The sequence below is a fragment of the Tenebrio molitor genome, chromosome 2 (assembly GCF_963966145.1).
Source record: "Tenebrio molitor chromosome 2, icTenMoli1.1, whole genome shotgun sequence".
Lineage (NCBI taxonomy): Eukaryota > Metazoa > Arthropoda > Insecta > Coleoptera > Tenebrionidae > Tenebrio > Tenebrio molitor.
In genome coordinates this window covers 21,372,820-21,387,121 of record NC_091047.1, presented here as the reverse complement: position 1 = coordinate 21,387,121, position 14,302 = coordinate 21,372,820, and the positions used below count along the sequence as shown (strand labels likewise).

Below are 14,302 nucleotides of genomic sequence, written 5' to 3'. Positions count from 1 at the left end.
TGGGGGTAATCGCAGCAAAGTGTGCCCATGGTCTGATAAAAGTCTATCCAATCGATAAGATGGCTCTTTAGTTTTATAGCGTTTTATAATTTCATAAAGCTCTGGTTTGGTCATGTCTCCTTCAAAATGTATATTCTTTTTTCGTAGCCATTCAATCATTTCCTTCTTTAATGTTGCAGATGTTGGCTCTTTGTCTTCTGCAACTCTAACATTATGGTAGGATGCGTTATCGACCACTAACACAGAGTTATTCGGCAAATTAGGGATTAATTGAGTTTTTAACCACTTCTCATAGTTAGTAAAATTCATATCTTGATGATAATCGCCTGTTTTAGCCCCAGATTTAAATATTAACAGGGCGTTGGGTATAGATCCCTGGCTGCCTCCTGCATGAACGATAATCAAACGCCGTCCTTTAGAAACAGGAGCCTTCAGACCTGCATTGGATCCATCAGACCATTCTTTTGGAGTTGTGTGCGAGGAATGGATGTATGTCTCATCTGTGTATATTATAGGCCGATTTTCTAAACGAAATTGTCTTATTTTTCGCAAGTATCGGCTGCGAGCAGCCCTAATTTCATTGCTTTCCATTAACACTTTCCGTTTAGTGGAAGTTTTTCTCCACCTGTACACAAACGTATTTAAATAATTATAAGGTCTATTCAAAAATTACATTTAATACTCACGTGAAGCCTATTTTTTTCAGAAGAACATGCAAGGAAGAATAACCTCCCTCAAATGGTACATTACATTCTTCTAATTTTTGAAAAATGCCTTTAATAGTTGGACGTTTCTTTTCCACTAAATAATAATTATTAACTATTCTGCGGACCTCTTCTTCTTCTTGTGGTGGCAACGTACTTTTTCGACTACATCTTGGCCGTTTTTTGTGAGGAGTCGAAAATGACGTGCTCGTCCCGACCTGTAAATAACAAATATTAAGCTCAAGATAACTCAAAGAGAACTGCGCTACAAACATATGTATGTTTCATTTCAATTAAAGTTTTAGATTATTATTCCTAATACGTACACTTATTTAAAAAAATGTAACAAACTGACAGTAGTGTTCAGTTCATTTATAACCTAGAATAGATTTACTCTTTGGATTTACTACGACAAATCACAATATTGCCAACTAAAATTTCAGATTTTCATAGATAGTCCGAATTGGAAACAATCATAAATGATGAAATGCTGTATAAATTGTTTTTTTTTGTTCGACACTGTCAGAATTTGAGAAATTTCTCCTGTGTGAGTGGATTTTGATAAATGTCACAATCTGTCAAAACGAAACGTCAAGCTAATTTTAAAGATTTTAAGCGATTTCGAGCCTTTAAAGGGCTCGTCGAACAAAAAAACGTTGTATTCAACTCGTTCTTGTGTAAATTGAGCCTTTTTTTGGCACTCGCGTTTCACTCGAGTTTTAAACTGGCCCACTCATGCCAAAAAAAGCCCAAATTACACACGAACTCGTTAAATAAACTACTATTTCTACCATTTTAATGACATTTTTATTTGACGTGTGCTTTTGTGTCAACTGTTTTATTAAGAATTGGTAAAACACGGTAGTTGACACGTGATGAGTGTGCACTTGGCACGAATAGTGATTAGAAACGTACCTTTACTTCATTTGATTGCTTCACAATCCTTTTATATGAAGACTCTGAGATTCCCGTCGCTGCAATGATCCTTTCTTTATAATTCTTCAATGGTATTGTAGGACATCCAATCGTTGCTTCATTTTTCATGAACTCGATTAATCTGGATATAACCTAGAAGTAAAAATTTGAAATGATTAGAAATTATTTTAGGTTAAGTTTAAAATACTCACTTCTCTAGTTTGACTGTGGATCACTTGTCCTTTTTTCCCAATGAGTTTTTTGTTCATTTTCAAAAAGAGCTGTTTTATTACTATACAAGCGACAAAATCAAACGCGAAACACAAACAAAATAAACCAACACCAAGAAAACAGAACCTGTTAACTGAAATTAAATGGCCGCACAGTTTCGAGTTTCGACTTTCGTTTCGCTGTTGCGCACATGACTCGCCACCTCCCCTTTGAGACCAGAAATGGACTAGCCCACCCAATTTCGTCTCCTGCGCATATCACGTGAGAGGTTCTTCTCTATTCAAATTACCTCTAACCCCTACGCCAGGTAAGTATGCTTTGCCGACGTCTGACAGGGGTAGTTATAGTGTAACGACAACTTCACACTCGTTACCACTAGAAGGCAGAGACATCTACTAACGTTTGGCCACATTACATTCTGTGGCCTAAAACTAAAAGGGCTAATAACATTTTTACCATTTATGCACGATTATATTATAATTTGACAATTATGCACACATTTTCTTGACATAAACGTCTCTTTATGGCCCACGGACCACTTTATGCCCGTGGGCCATAAAGATATGTCAAATAAAAGTCGCAAATATTTTTGGTGAAATTCCGAACCTTCCGTACCTTAAACTACCTAATCCCGAATGGGGATTACTCGATACTGGACACTCGTTTCTGCCGCAATGCCGCTTTCTCAGCCTCGTTCATCATTTCGTTAATGAATTTATAATGGAAAATTGCAACTGGCAAAATGGCTACGGTTGTTTTCACTGTTCCCAAGGTTACGCGCAAAACTAAAAAATTGACTGGAGCACTACGCGATGCGAACATTCGTGATATGAGCAGACAGTTCTTTATTAATTTTTTTAAATGTTAAGGTCTTAGGCCCTAATCGTGCATAAAATAGTGTATGTACTGCGGGCGTGAACTGGCTTTTATGGCCTTCAGCGTGTTTTTAGCAAAATCACACCTCAGACCATAAGAGGGCTTCTTACGCCCTTAATACATAAATAACTATTTTGCTCGGTGTAAATATGTTTTTACACTAATAATCAAATTTCAGTTCACAAGATCATTCATTCATCATCATTCATCATTCATACCCAGAAAAAAATTGCCCTATTAAACACTTTTCAAAGTAGTAAAGTTAGACATTTTACAACAGTTACTTTGAAATTTGTGATGGCATAGATTATGTCACATAGAATCAATTTAACCCTACTATTAGCGTCGCGGGTTCGATTCCGACCCAGGGCGAAATTAAAAAAAAAAAAAAGCTATATTCTGTCTCGTGATTCGGAAGTCACCTTAAGCCATTGGTCCCGGTCTATTGAGTTGGTCATCATGCCTCTCATAGATTTGTAAACCAGTCCCACACTGTGTAACAATTTTTTTTTTTTTTTAATGATAATATGATATTTTAGACGGCAAGTGAAGTACAGGGTTATTCTAAATGATTGTAGTCGAAGTAGGCGTGAAAACTGAATGTAAAATTTATGGTTGCCGCTCCACATAAAAAAATCATCAAAATGATGTGTTAAATTGGGTGCAAAACAACTCACTATTTTTAAAATTGATTGTAGAATAACTCAATATTTCTGGATTCAATCGTTAATTTAACAAAAATAAATAAAATCCTCATCACCGCACTTTTCACCTAAAAAAGGACAGTGACAGCGACACAACTGACAGTTCACATGAAAGCGGCAAAAACGTAATAACATGGGCATGGCCTACTTCGACTACAATCATTTAGAATAACCCTGTATATCCTGTTCACGTTGGATTGAACATCAGTGGTGCAAATCGCACACATTTGGCATTAACTTTCATATGTGTTGTCATAGTAACAGGTCAGGTCATTTGCACCACTACTGTTCTTCCCAACGTGAATAGATATTACAGTTATTTACAAATGTCGAACAAATAAAATATTCAACAATACGTAACGTAACGGGTTTTACTGGCGACAGAAGGATATGACTGGAAAGCGGAAGGAGAGCCCTTTTACCCTTTTTATTTAAACCAATCATATTAATGCATATTAAAGAAATAACGTAGCAACGGACGAATATCAGCGAGTATTCTGCTCTAGTTCAATATCCGCGACTATTTCCTTCCAAAAATTTAAGCCAATCAAAAAGCTCGAATATTTGAATTTTAGCCAATAGCGATCGAATTACAGCGATAATACTGCACTAGTGCAATTATCGATAATTTGCACTAGCGCCAAATTTTCGCGTAGTCCTAATTAAAAAATCATTTGGTATTAATTTTATATTTTAAAAAGAATTACGTTTATTTGTACTTACTTATCATGTAAATTTTTCTCAGGAAATAGTCTGCCAAAATATCCTCTCGTGCATGTCAATTTGTCGATAATTTGACATTCACTCGGGATATTACTAGTGAGTATACGGTGCTTTTTTTTTAATGCTGGCTATTTACATGATAAAAAGTTTACGGTCTGTTAATAAGCTTTTTAGCAGGAATTTTTAAGTAAAATTTGGCAGAATATTAGAGTAATATTTAATAAGTAAATCTCAGTTTGAAATTATTTGATAATACATACTAGGGCGCTGCTGAAGCTTAGGGCCTTTTCAGCGCTGAGAGGATCTTAGTTAAACTAAAGACTTAGCTTCATAAATAGAACAAACACTTAATATTATAATAGTATATTTTGTGTAATTGCTTTATAAAATGGTCACAATAAATAAATTGTTGAATGTGATGTGCAATTTGAGTTCAGCTATCGTATTATTCCAGTAATATGAATAAAAACTAGTACAAGAAATAGATATAGGTAATGTGCAAAGTTTGCAAAGGTTGTAAAATTGTAAGTATAGGCCGCGCCAAACCCAAATAACCACCACCTGTTGAATTAAGTTGGTGAAAACAAAATTACACTAAGTGTATAATGGCAATTTTGACATTACTAAAATGCTAGACCAATCAAATCTAAGTACACAACGTTGCCGGTTGATTTTCTGGGTAGAATGCAGTGTTGGTGGTTATTTGGCTTTGGCAAAGACTATTATGTGGTTCGATCAGATCTGTCAAGTTATTAATAAGGCCCGGTTGTATAAAGCGATGTCAAGTCGTTGTTAAAGTTAACATAATGTCAAGCGATCTGATTGGAGGATATTTAACATTTTGTTTGAATCAGCCAATTAAATGGGCGGATTTCCGACTTGACGCGTTGTTAGCTGACACCATGTTAACTAAGCTTTATACAACCGGGGCTTTAGTGTAATAAAATCTTACGAACACCAGATTAAAAAATATTATTCATGTTGAATAAGACAATGACTGAGCAACGTGTAGGTACCAAAGATTTAAAATGTTCTTACAAATAGATTTATTTGTTCAGTTGTGTTATTAAGTAATGTTGCTAATTCGTGAGGCTAGTTACTCTGTCTTAAATTGTGCAACACTAAGGCGTAACTAGTGGCTGTTTTCAGAAGCTGCAGGATTATTAAAGTTATTAATTGTAAATTTCGTACTTGATTACTTACAGAACCTGCTAACTTACAATCCATAGTGACTGAGACGAACTGCATCTTAAACGGTTTCAAACAATTTTCCAGGAAAATTAGTAAAATTTGTTTGTTTCTGAAATCCCAATTGTACCAAGAGCACTTCATTAAAGTATCGAAAACGCAACTTGTCTAAAATTTAAAAATTATCACGTCATATTCAAAATAAATAATGTATCTAAATGGGGCAACTAAAGCTACGTACTTCATCAACAAGCATTTGACCAGCTTCACAGCAAATAACAACAATTAAGATATTGATGGTTGCAACTGCACCTAAACGAATTTTCATAATGGTACTTGAATCTTCTAGAACCTAGAAACATGGCCCGTTTAAAGGAAGCTTATTTAATTTTTGAATTAGAACTTACAAGTTCTAACAAGAATAAGACCCCGATTGAAATCAATACTCCCAACAGTACAAATATCGGTACCAGAGATGTTGCAGTTTGCAGAAATTTTTTTATTGTTCTGAAAAAATAAAAAAAAATATTTTTTTTCAATAAACTATCGAATTTTACCTTCCCAAAATAACATGATGTTTGATACAAAAGCACAAGTTTCTAAAGATCTTATTGTGATAAACAATCTTTTCGCCGTTGGTCATTTTCTCGAAACGCAGATCATCGTCATTCATTTTTAAAATGTGCTGATTAATCAATGAGACTTGCACATATACTTGGACTATTCCGTAGCTCATAAGACCAGGAAATCGAATACATGTATATGCGATAAATGGAATGCCAGAGTAAAGTAAGAAGTTAATAACAATTTTTGAGCGTCTATCGAAATACTCCTCAACAATTAAATCATTAATAAACCATTCAATATTACTACCAAAAATTGGTAACAATACTATGCCACACATCATCGTAATTGCGAAAACAAAATACATGTAAATATTGATCCGGGTAGCTTTCTTCACGATAAAACGCTCTGTTTCTAATCCCGCACTATTTATCGGCAAAAATGAAGTATACATTTCTTTTGATAGTTCCAACATGGCATCTTCGAAAATAACGACGACGAGCATGGCTGTGATGGACTAATTTCATAACTAATTTCATTTTTGATAAGTATTCGATTACTTACGTATGTAAATAGAACCACACCAGTAGTGTATCGCATTATCAAATCTACTGTGAAATTTTTGATAATGTAGACAACGATCACCAAATAAAGAAACGAGTACAAAATGAAACAAAAAATGTTGTAGCATTTGGCAATTTTGTGAAAGGCCCAAACCACGAATAATTTTCTTAAACCCAGAAACGGGTCGTCGGATTCTGAAATTAATAACTTTCGTTAGAAGAACAGAACCTAATCTCTACATAAAATTACCGTTAAGAAAAGTTTCGTGTTTGCGGTTTGAATTGTTCATCTCGTTCGTTGAAACTGCAAGACAAATTCTTTGTCTCTGGCTTAATATATAATTTCTCTAATGATCTTCTAGTTAATGAAAGTTTTTACATTTCTTATCCATTAAGAAAATGAAATAAGAGAGTAGGAACCTAATTAGTGCTTTCTTAAATGTAAGATTCATGAAAAATAAATGTTATCAAGAAAAAAATATTAAACTTTTTTATAGGTACCAAAGTAACAGGCATCAAGCGGGCAGTAAAGTAAGGTCCTCAGATTTTCAAAATAAAATTTTTGTTGATACAGGCTATTAGCAATAAATTTTTATTAATTAATTTTATTAATGGATTGTTTCACTAATGGTCCTGTGTCAATATCATCAGTGCGACCTTGATGAATGCAGTATGAATGATATTGGGTGATTCAAAATGATTTTATAAGGGCATTGGCGCACTCGTCCTATACAAAACTCCCCTACGGGTCGTTTTCTACACTTGGGACTCGTGCGCCAAATCAACCCTTATAAAACTTGTTCTTTAATATACTATTATTGCGCAGAACTGTCAGAATAAAATAAACAATTTGTTGGAAATATCACAATTTTAAAAATCGCAAATATCTAAAACAATTACTAAAAGTAAAACGGTATCGTAGATAAGATGTTGTAAGACATACGTGTAAAAAGCTCCTTTTTTGTTCGACACTGTTAGAATTTGAGAATTTTCTCCTGTGTGAACGGATTTTGAAAATAAATGTCACAACTTGTCAAAACGAAACGTCAAGCGGAAAAATTTAGAAAACAATCACTGTATACCTTATTGAATGATAAAGTTTCAAATATCAAACTTACGTACCCAACTAGATACTCCTATTATTTATAAAATTTTAATATTCTCAATCAAATGTTTCAATGAGAAATGAAATAATCAAATTGCAACATTCTCTACTGCCGTAAGTTTGGTGTTCTCTAATTTTTGACGGATTGTAATCTACCTGAGGGGATGGTCCACTGCCTCGGCATCAGTCGTAGAGCAATTTGTGTATTGGTGGTTCCTTATCGAAAAAAATAGGGCGCCAGGGATTTGGTTGAAAAAAAAGTTTAAAAATTTAACTCTGTGTCCAAATCCGAAAACCTCAGAAGAAAAATTCCGGCAATTCAACGATACAAGATTGTTGGAATAAACGTATATTGATGAAAAATTAAAAAATGAACATAAAAAGAGTATTTGGTTTGATAAATGAAATTGTAAAAATAAAATATGATTAATTCTAGTAAGCCGCTACCATTTAAAAGTAAAAATAAATTTCGATTCGGTTTCTGACCCGGGAATTTGTCCTATATTAGAGCGCGTGGCCACGTGTCGTACAGGGCGTTAATTTACTTCAAAAATTTTTGAGTGATACGAGCGAACAATCAAGCGTCAAGTAGCTAGGCCCTTCACAAAGTTTATTACAAGTTTGTTTTATAAAAATTTAGCGAACTTGCGCGTCAACTAGGTAGCTTGGATTGCGCAGATTAACGGAACAAATCGTCCGTTTCTGGTGGCAAATTTCCGCTAAGAATAAAAAGCTCTGACCGTAGTTGCTGCGGTGCTGGCCGCTGCCGGAAGCGGGACTCCGGGACTCCGGTGAGGGTGGGCTTTGGCGGTGATGATTGCGCCTGCGCGGAGCGTTGTAAGTAGCTCGCCTCAAGGATCCGACGGTAGCTCCTGTAGGATCACGGATTTGCCTTTGGAGAGTCCGGGGTACGAAGACGTTATTTGGCGATAGAACGAAGATAAAAAGCGAGAGTGACGAGATAAGAAAAAAAAGCCTGAGTTTTTACTCTGGCCTTTCTCGGGAAATTGTTCAGCGAGATGTCTAGTCGTGGGTGTTCTCGACTGCGACTACAGGATTGTAGCTGCTTTTCCCTTTTGCGGCACTTAACGGTAATCTGACGGTAACGTTCACCACGTAAACAAACTTGGTGCACACGCAAAACGGGGAGAGAGCTAAAATCTCGTATCTCTCCCTTTTATTAACTCGGTGTTTTTGTTAACTCCACGTGAAATTGAGTGGGCCAATGGTGTACTGCCGTATGCTGCAGTCGCAGGAAAAGTGGGGTGTTGGATTTTAATGAGAGAAGACAGTTGACAGACCAAAATAAACAAAGAAGTAAGGTTTAGTTAAATGAAATTGATGGAAAATTGAGAAATCAGCAAACCTTTGCTCGCTGAGTCACACGGAGAGGACAATGGGCATTGAAATTGAACTAGTTTCGCCCACGGACTAGTTCGCGGCACGAAGGAACGAAAGCACTCAAATTGAGGCTCACGGTGCCCGAGTGTGGGCCACCAGGGTAAAGTTGAAAGGAACAAGGTGGCTAAACTACCCTGCTAGTAAAGCTGTTTCCGTAGGTGACTGTGAAAATTTATTCTGACTTTTGGAAGACTCCTACTTCCCCTTAATCACAAAGGGTGGCGATATTCTTCAGCCCTTCACCACAGGGCGATGAAGATGAGGAACTTTAAGAGAAAAATGCGGAAATGAAAGAGGTTGATGATGTAATTATATCAAGTATCCATCGAATTACCGGAGAGGACTATTTTAAACAATTGTTTCTGAGGCAGAGTCAAAACTGTTTTTCAGCATGTAGCGCAAAGGAACCCTCAACACAAAAATCACGACTTTGGAATTTTTTGATAAAAATGGGGCGCTTTAACCCGTTACAGGATTTTAAATGATGCTTTATTTACGTGTTTTCATTTTATTTTAATTAAGTTTTAATTTCTGTCGACAATTTAATTCATGTATAAAAAATCTCATAACGCGCTGTGATTTTGTCACTTTGACAGCGGATAAAAGTTTGCCCTAACTTTTATCCGGCAAAAACACTCAGATAACTTATACATTTAGTTGCTGGGCATCTAATACCTTTAATACCAAATAAAAAAATTAAATTTCTATTGTTCATTCATTAAATTGTCTCGCCGAATTACACTCGAGGTTTCATTTAGTCAGGAAAAATATTTATTTGCAACTCAAACTAATTGCTTGACAATTAGACTCGAAAAATTGGCACGATAAAATCAACTCCGGCCTACGGCCGTCGTGCTTTTATCTTGCCAATTTTTCTCGTCTAATTGCTAAGCAATACGTTTTCGTTGCAAAAAATATTTATCCGACTAAATGAAACCTCTTGTGTAATTACTAATTACAGTCGAACAGATCACTAAACCTATTATGTATATCATTTAATTCTAAAAAAAATAAGCTTTTTAATGATGCCCCATTTAACCCGTGTTCCCATTAAAAAAAAATCAAGTTGTCTTTTAGTATTTTGAAAACTTATGGATATTTTTGTTTTGTTTTTAATTTGATACGTAACTTTTAATGAGTCTTAAGTGCATTTTTTGCATGTCGTAATGAAGGTGGCATTTTTTTATACGCAAAATCGTAGTGAAAGTAGCACTTTTTTACACGAAAAACGTAGTAAAAGAAGTACTTTTTTGCATCATTTTATTCCATCTCCTTGGAGATGATTGTCAAAGCATACCTATTTTTTTTTTTGTAATTTTTTATAAATCCTTTTAGACCAAATTTCTCAACTTACATTGATATGCAAAAAAAATAGCGTGTACAGCACGTTCTGAAGGCGGTCTTACACCAAGGCAACAATTGGCAACATGTTGCCGGCAACATTTTTTAGTAATGACCGGCAACATTACTAAAAAATGTTACAGGCAACATGTTGCCAATTGTTGCCTTGGTGTAAGGCCGCCTTGAAAGTATCTTTTTTTCACTTATTTGCTTGATTAACTCGGGCTAGGGGCTACGCCCTCGTTAATCAATCTGCAAATTCATGAAAAAATGTATGACATGACTTTCATAACTGGTTGTACAAAATAATAACTATGTATTAAAATTTCAAGGTTCTAGCGTAAACCATTTTCATTTTAGCTAGCAGGTTGCAGGATGGAGCATTGGAGCCGGTTCCATAATCCATACATAATCGCAGAAAACTATGATATAAATAACAAAATTTGTTTGAATTATATTAGACTACAGTCTAATGACAGTAAATGACAGCTTACAAGCTGTCATTTCATTTACGTAGAAGGTGGAAATAAAATTACATAAAGTTGACTGAAGTTGCAAAAAACCAATCTGGATTTGCAACAGCAATTTTATGGCATTTGTCGTTTAAAATTACTTTAAAACTGTACTTATATGGAAAATATTCAACCCAAACTATGATTTTCTGGTCCCTTTCTGTCCTTATCTAGTTCAAAAATATGAAAAAATAAAAAAATGCTGTTGCAAATGACAAGTGGTTTTTTGCAACTTGAGTCAACATTACACAGAGATACAGAAATAGTAATTTACGTTATAAGTCCGGTAGGTTACTTGTAACAGTACTGTAGCAGACACAATATTCGAATACCCAATAAACCTAAGCAAAGTACCCACAATTATGTTAACAGTAAGCAGTAACCACAGCCATAAATCACCAAACTGTGAGGGTTCGATTGAAAGTTTGCGGCACGGACCGTACTTGAAAAAATGCTAATTAGGGAAAACCCAGCGGATGTAGTTTCTATTCAACACAACGCAGATGGCCCACAGTAATTTTTTCAATTTTGTGGGGTTATTTGGTCGATACCTTTTCTTAAAAATTGTAATGTTTCATACCCAAATTTTGGAAAATTAAATATCATTGAAGATGCAATGATACGGAGGAAGGCGTAAAATTGTGTGACCATATTTTTTTGCAATTTCATCAGTCGTAAATATATGCCATTCACGATGTTTTGGCATAAGGGGAGGCCATGGAAAAAGTGCATTTAAGTTGGCAGTAAAGCTGTCTGTTGAATTAGGTTATGTTTTTCTAAGTTTGAGGTTATAAACTGCGTCATTGTCTAGTGCATTGTTGTCAGTTTTACTAGTTTGCAATAGAACAATGCTCACATATTTTTAATCCAATTTAACAAAACAGGAAACTGACTTGAACAGACTACAGAATAGTAGGGACCGGGACCGGAAGACGAAGTGGCTCCTGTTAATTTATGCACCACTTAGATAACCCACCTATACAGTGTCTTAACCACCCAGTTCTCAATGAATTTTTCATTTTAACCAAAACATTCCTAGAACTAGATTGTATAAAATCTTGTACCTACCTACTTATTAAGCCTTACTTTATTCGAATCTTTCTGCAAAATATTTACACAACCATCGTCTATGACAAAAAAGAACAAAACTATTCAACTTCCATAATTTCGTTAGAAAATTCTGAATCATCATTACCTGCATCAAAATCCCAATGAAATTCCGAGTCACATTCTCCCAATGAAATTATTAAAGGAAGAAAGTTTCAAATAAAAGATTTCACATTAATCTTCCGAAATAAGTTCTTCACAATATCTACAAAAATGTTGTTGAGTACATTTCAAAATAGACTCAAGCCATAAATTCACAACTCTATCGCAAAGTTATAATAGGTCTTACAAAACCCCTGTGCCATTTGAATTGGGTCGTTGTTTCTTCTTTCACTATCCGTGCTACATATTTATTTTGTACTGACCTACGATTCAATTTATACACAAAAAGAAAACTTGACTTCATTGTAACTTACTGAAAATATGTTCTGCAGTCTAATATAAACACCATCAATACGTTTTAAAGTCGCTTAATTATGATTACGGTAAATTCGGCAACATGTTACGTTCATTTTGATAGGTCCGCATGTCAGGCACTTCGATGACAGCAGAGATGACAGAAATCAAACATGTATCCAACGTTAAAAAATGAAATCATAGCCTCCCCTTATGCCAAAACATCGTGAATGGTATATAGTTATTTACATTACCAGATGCGTAAGTGAACTTTTTTTGCCAAGGAGGTAGTTCAAGACCCGAGGCGACAGCCGAGGGCCGTGAAACCTCCGCGGTGAAAGAAGAAACTTACGCATCGTGTATTGTATTAAATTTTTCCTACTACGAAGCACCAACATTTTATAATGTTAAAAAAAAAATAGCAAAAATCGTGCCGTATCGCGACCATCCTTGAATCTTGGAAGTAAAAACCATAGCAACAGCTTTTACAAACATTTTATTTTTCGTCTTCAAACGGCGTGAATTGTGTAAGTGCGTGTAATCCGTAATAATGTTAGTTTGATAGTTTTGCGGTTATTGATATTTATGCAACAAGTCTTCCCGCAAAATATGGAATGTGACGGAATTGAAAGAGCCGCTGGAATTACGTTAGGCTCATTGTCGCCTGTCAAGTCGGATTAGCGATATAACCTAACTTTCCAACAATTCATAAATCACAATAAATGTGAATAAGTAGATTAATTTTCCTTTGTTGTATTCAATTGGACTAATTAAACTACATATTATTATAAAATGTGTTGCTGTTTTCCATTTAATGATTTGGGTACCTCAATCGAAATTGTCACAAAATAAAATAAATTCTCCTCGTCCCGTAAGGAATCTCCTAGTCGCGTAAGTATTTTACTTTCGTTGCTACTTAGCTAGCAACCACACGCAAGATAGGATTCACTTTCGATTACAAGTGTGTTGCTAGGGCAGTAGATGAAACTTTCTAGATACGTAGTAGGAAAACGTTTTTTTAAAGACACTGTACTGCCCCTGGAATTTCATAATACGGTCCATCGTAAGAAATTCTTAAGCGTGTTTGCAATCTCCCATTGATTTACCACCAACCGACCCTTTCTATTGTGGGTCTAATTATGGGCGCTTGGTTTGGGTTTATTGGGTGTCCGAATATTGTGTCTGCTACAGTACGAACGAGTTAGACATTATGGACGAGGCGACGTTAGGAGCCGAGTCAAGAATGTCTAAACGAGTACCTGTTACAAGTACGGTGCGATCAATTAAAAAATAAATCGAGTCGGCGTGTTACCTATGGCAACCCATGCTATAGCATAGGCTCCAAAGCAAACTCGATTTATTTTTTAAATGATCGCTCGGTACTACCGGATGTATATCGTAACGTATTTTATTTCATACTGGAAGTCTCTTGTGCATCATTATTTTATTTCAAAAATTAAAAAATCACATTATATTGTGAAAATAGCATCACCTTTTTTCCTGTGGCAACGGCCGTTGCTATTGTTTTTTTAGATCGAATATTTCTTGACTTTTTCACTTTTCCATGTCAGATTTGATGTATAAAATGAAAACAGTCCGGTAGGTGTTGGTTGCTAAGGACACTTTCCGGCTCTGATACTGTTATATATAACTTATAACTCATCTACCGGACTCAAATTGATGATGCAATTGAGCATCTACCGGACAGTATGAAATAAATGTAATAAATGTATAACCGAAACTGTATAAACTAAAAGTAAAAGTACTGAAACTATAAATATTTTAGTTTAGATTAAATTAGACCGGGACAGCGCGCACGCAGTCCCGACTACCAAAAATTGTGCGCCCGAGTTATCCGCATTAGGGATAATCGCAGGGGTCAGCCCGACCTCGGTGCAATGGAAGGGCCTCACCCTGGGGGTACCGCCTTGTTGATCACGGTAACCCCTACGCCAGGTAAGTATGCTTTGCC

General features: G+C 35.5%; 2 long non-coding RNA genes and 1 other non-coding gene across 3 annotated transcripts; all 3 read right to left on the bottom strand.

The window, feature by feature from the left end:
* Positions 1 to 691: 691 nt before the first annotated feature.
* On the bottom strand, positions 692 to 2,417 carry LOC138122877 (uncharacterized). Its single transcript, XR_011156649.1, has 3 exons — positions 1,832 to 2,417; positions 1,620 to 1,772; positions 692 to 922 (listed from the first exon to the last, which is right to left on the bottom strand). It is a non-coding gene; the product is annotated as an uncharacterized lncRNA (long non-coding RNA).
* A 2,152-nt stretch (positions 2,418 to 4,569) lies between these two features.
* Positions 4,570 to 6,899, bottom strand: LOC138124632 (uncharacterized). The gene is made up of 4 exons (XR_011157227.1): positions 5,749 to 6,899; positions 5,583 to 5,693; positions 5,357 to 5,509; positions 4,570 to 5,305 (listed from the first exon to the last, which is right to left on the bottom strand). It is a non-coding gene; the product is annotated as an uncharacterized lncRNA (long non-coding RNA).
* Positions 6,900 to 14,131: 7,232 nt separating this feature from the next.
* LOC138125126 (U1 spliceosomal RNA) lies at positions 14,132 to 14,294 on the bottom strand. The gene has a single exon (XR_011157347.1). It is a non-coding gene; the product is annotated as a U1 spliceosomal RNA (small nuclear RNA).
* Positions 14,295 to 14,302: the final 8 nt, after the last annotated feature.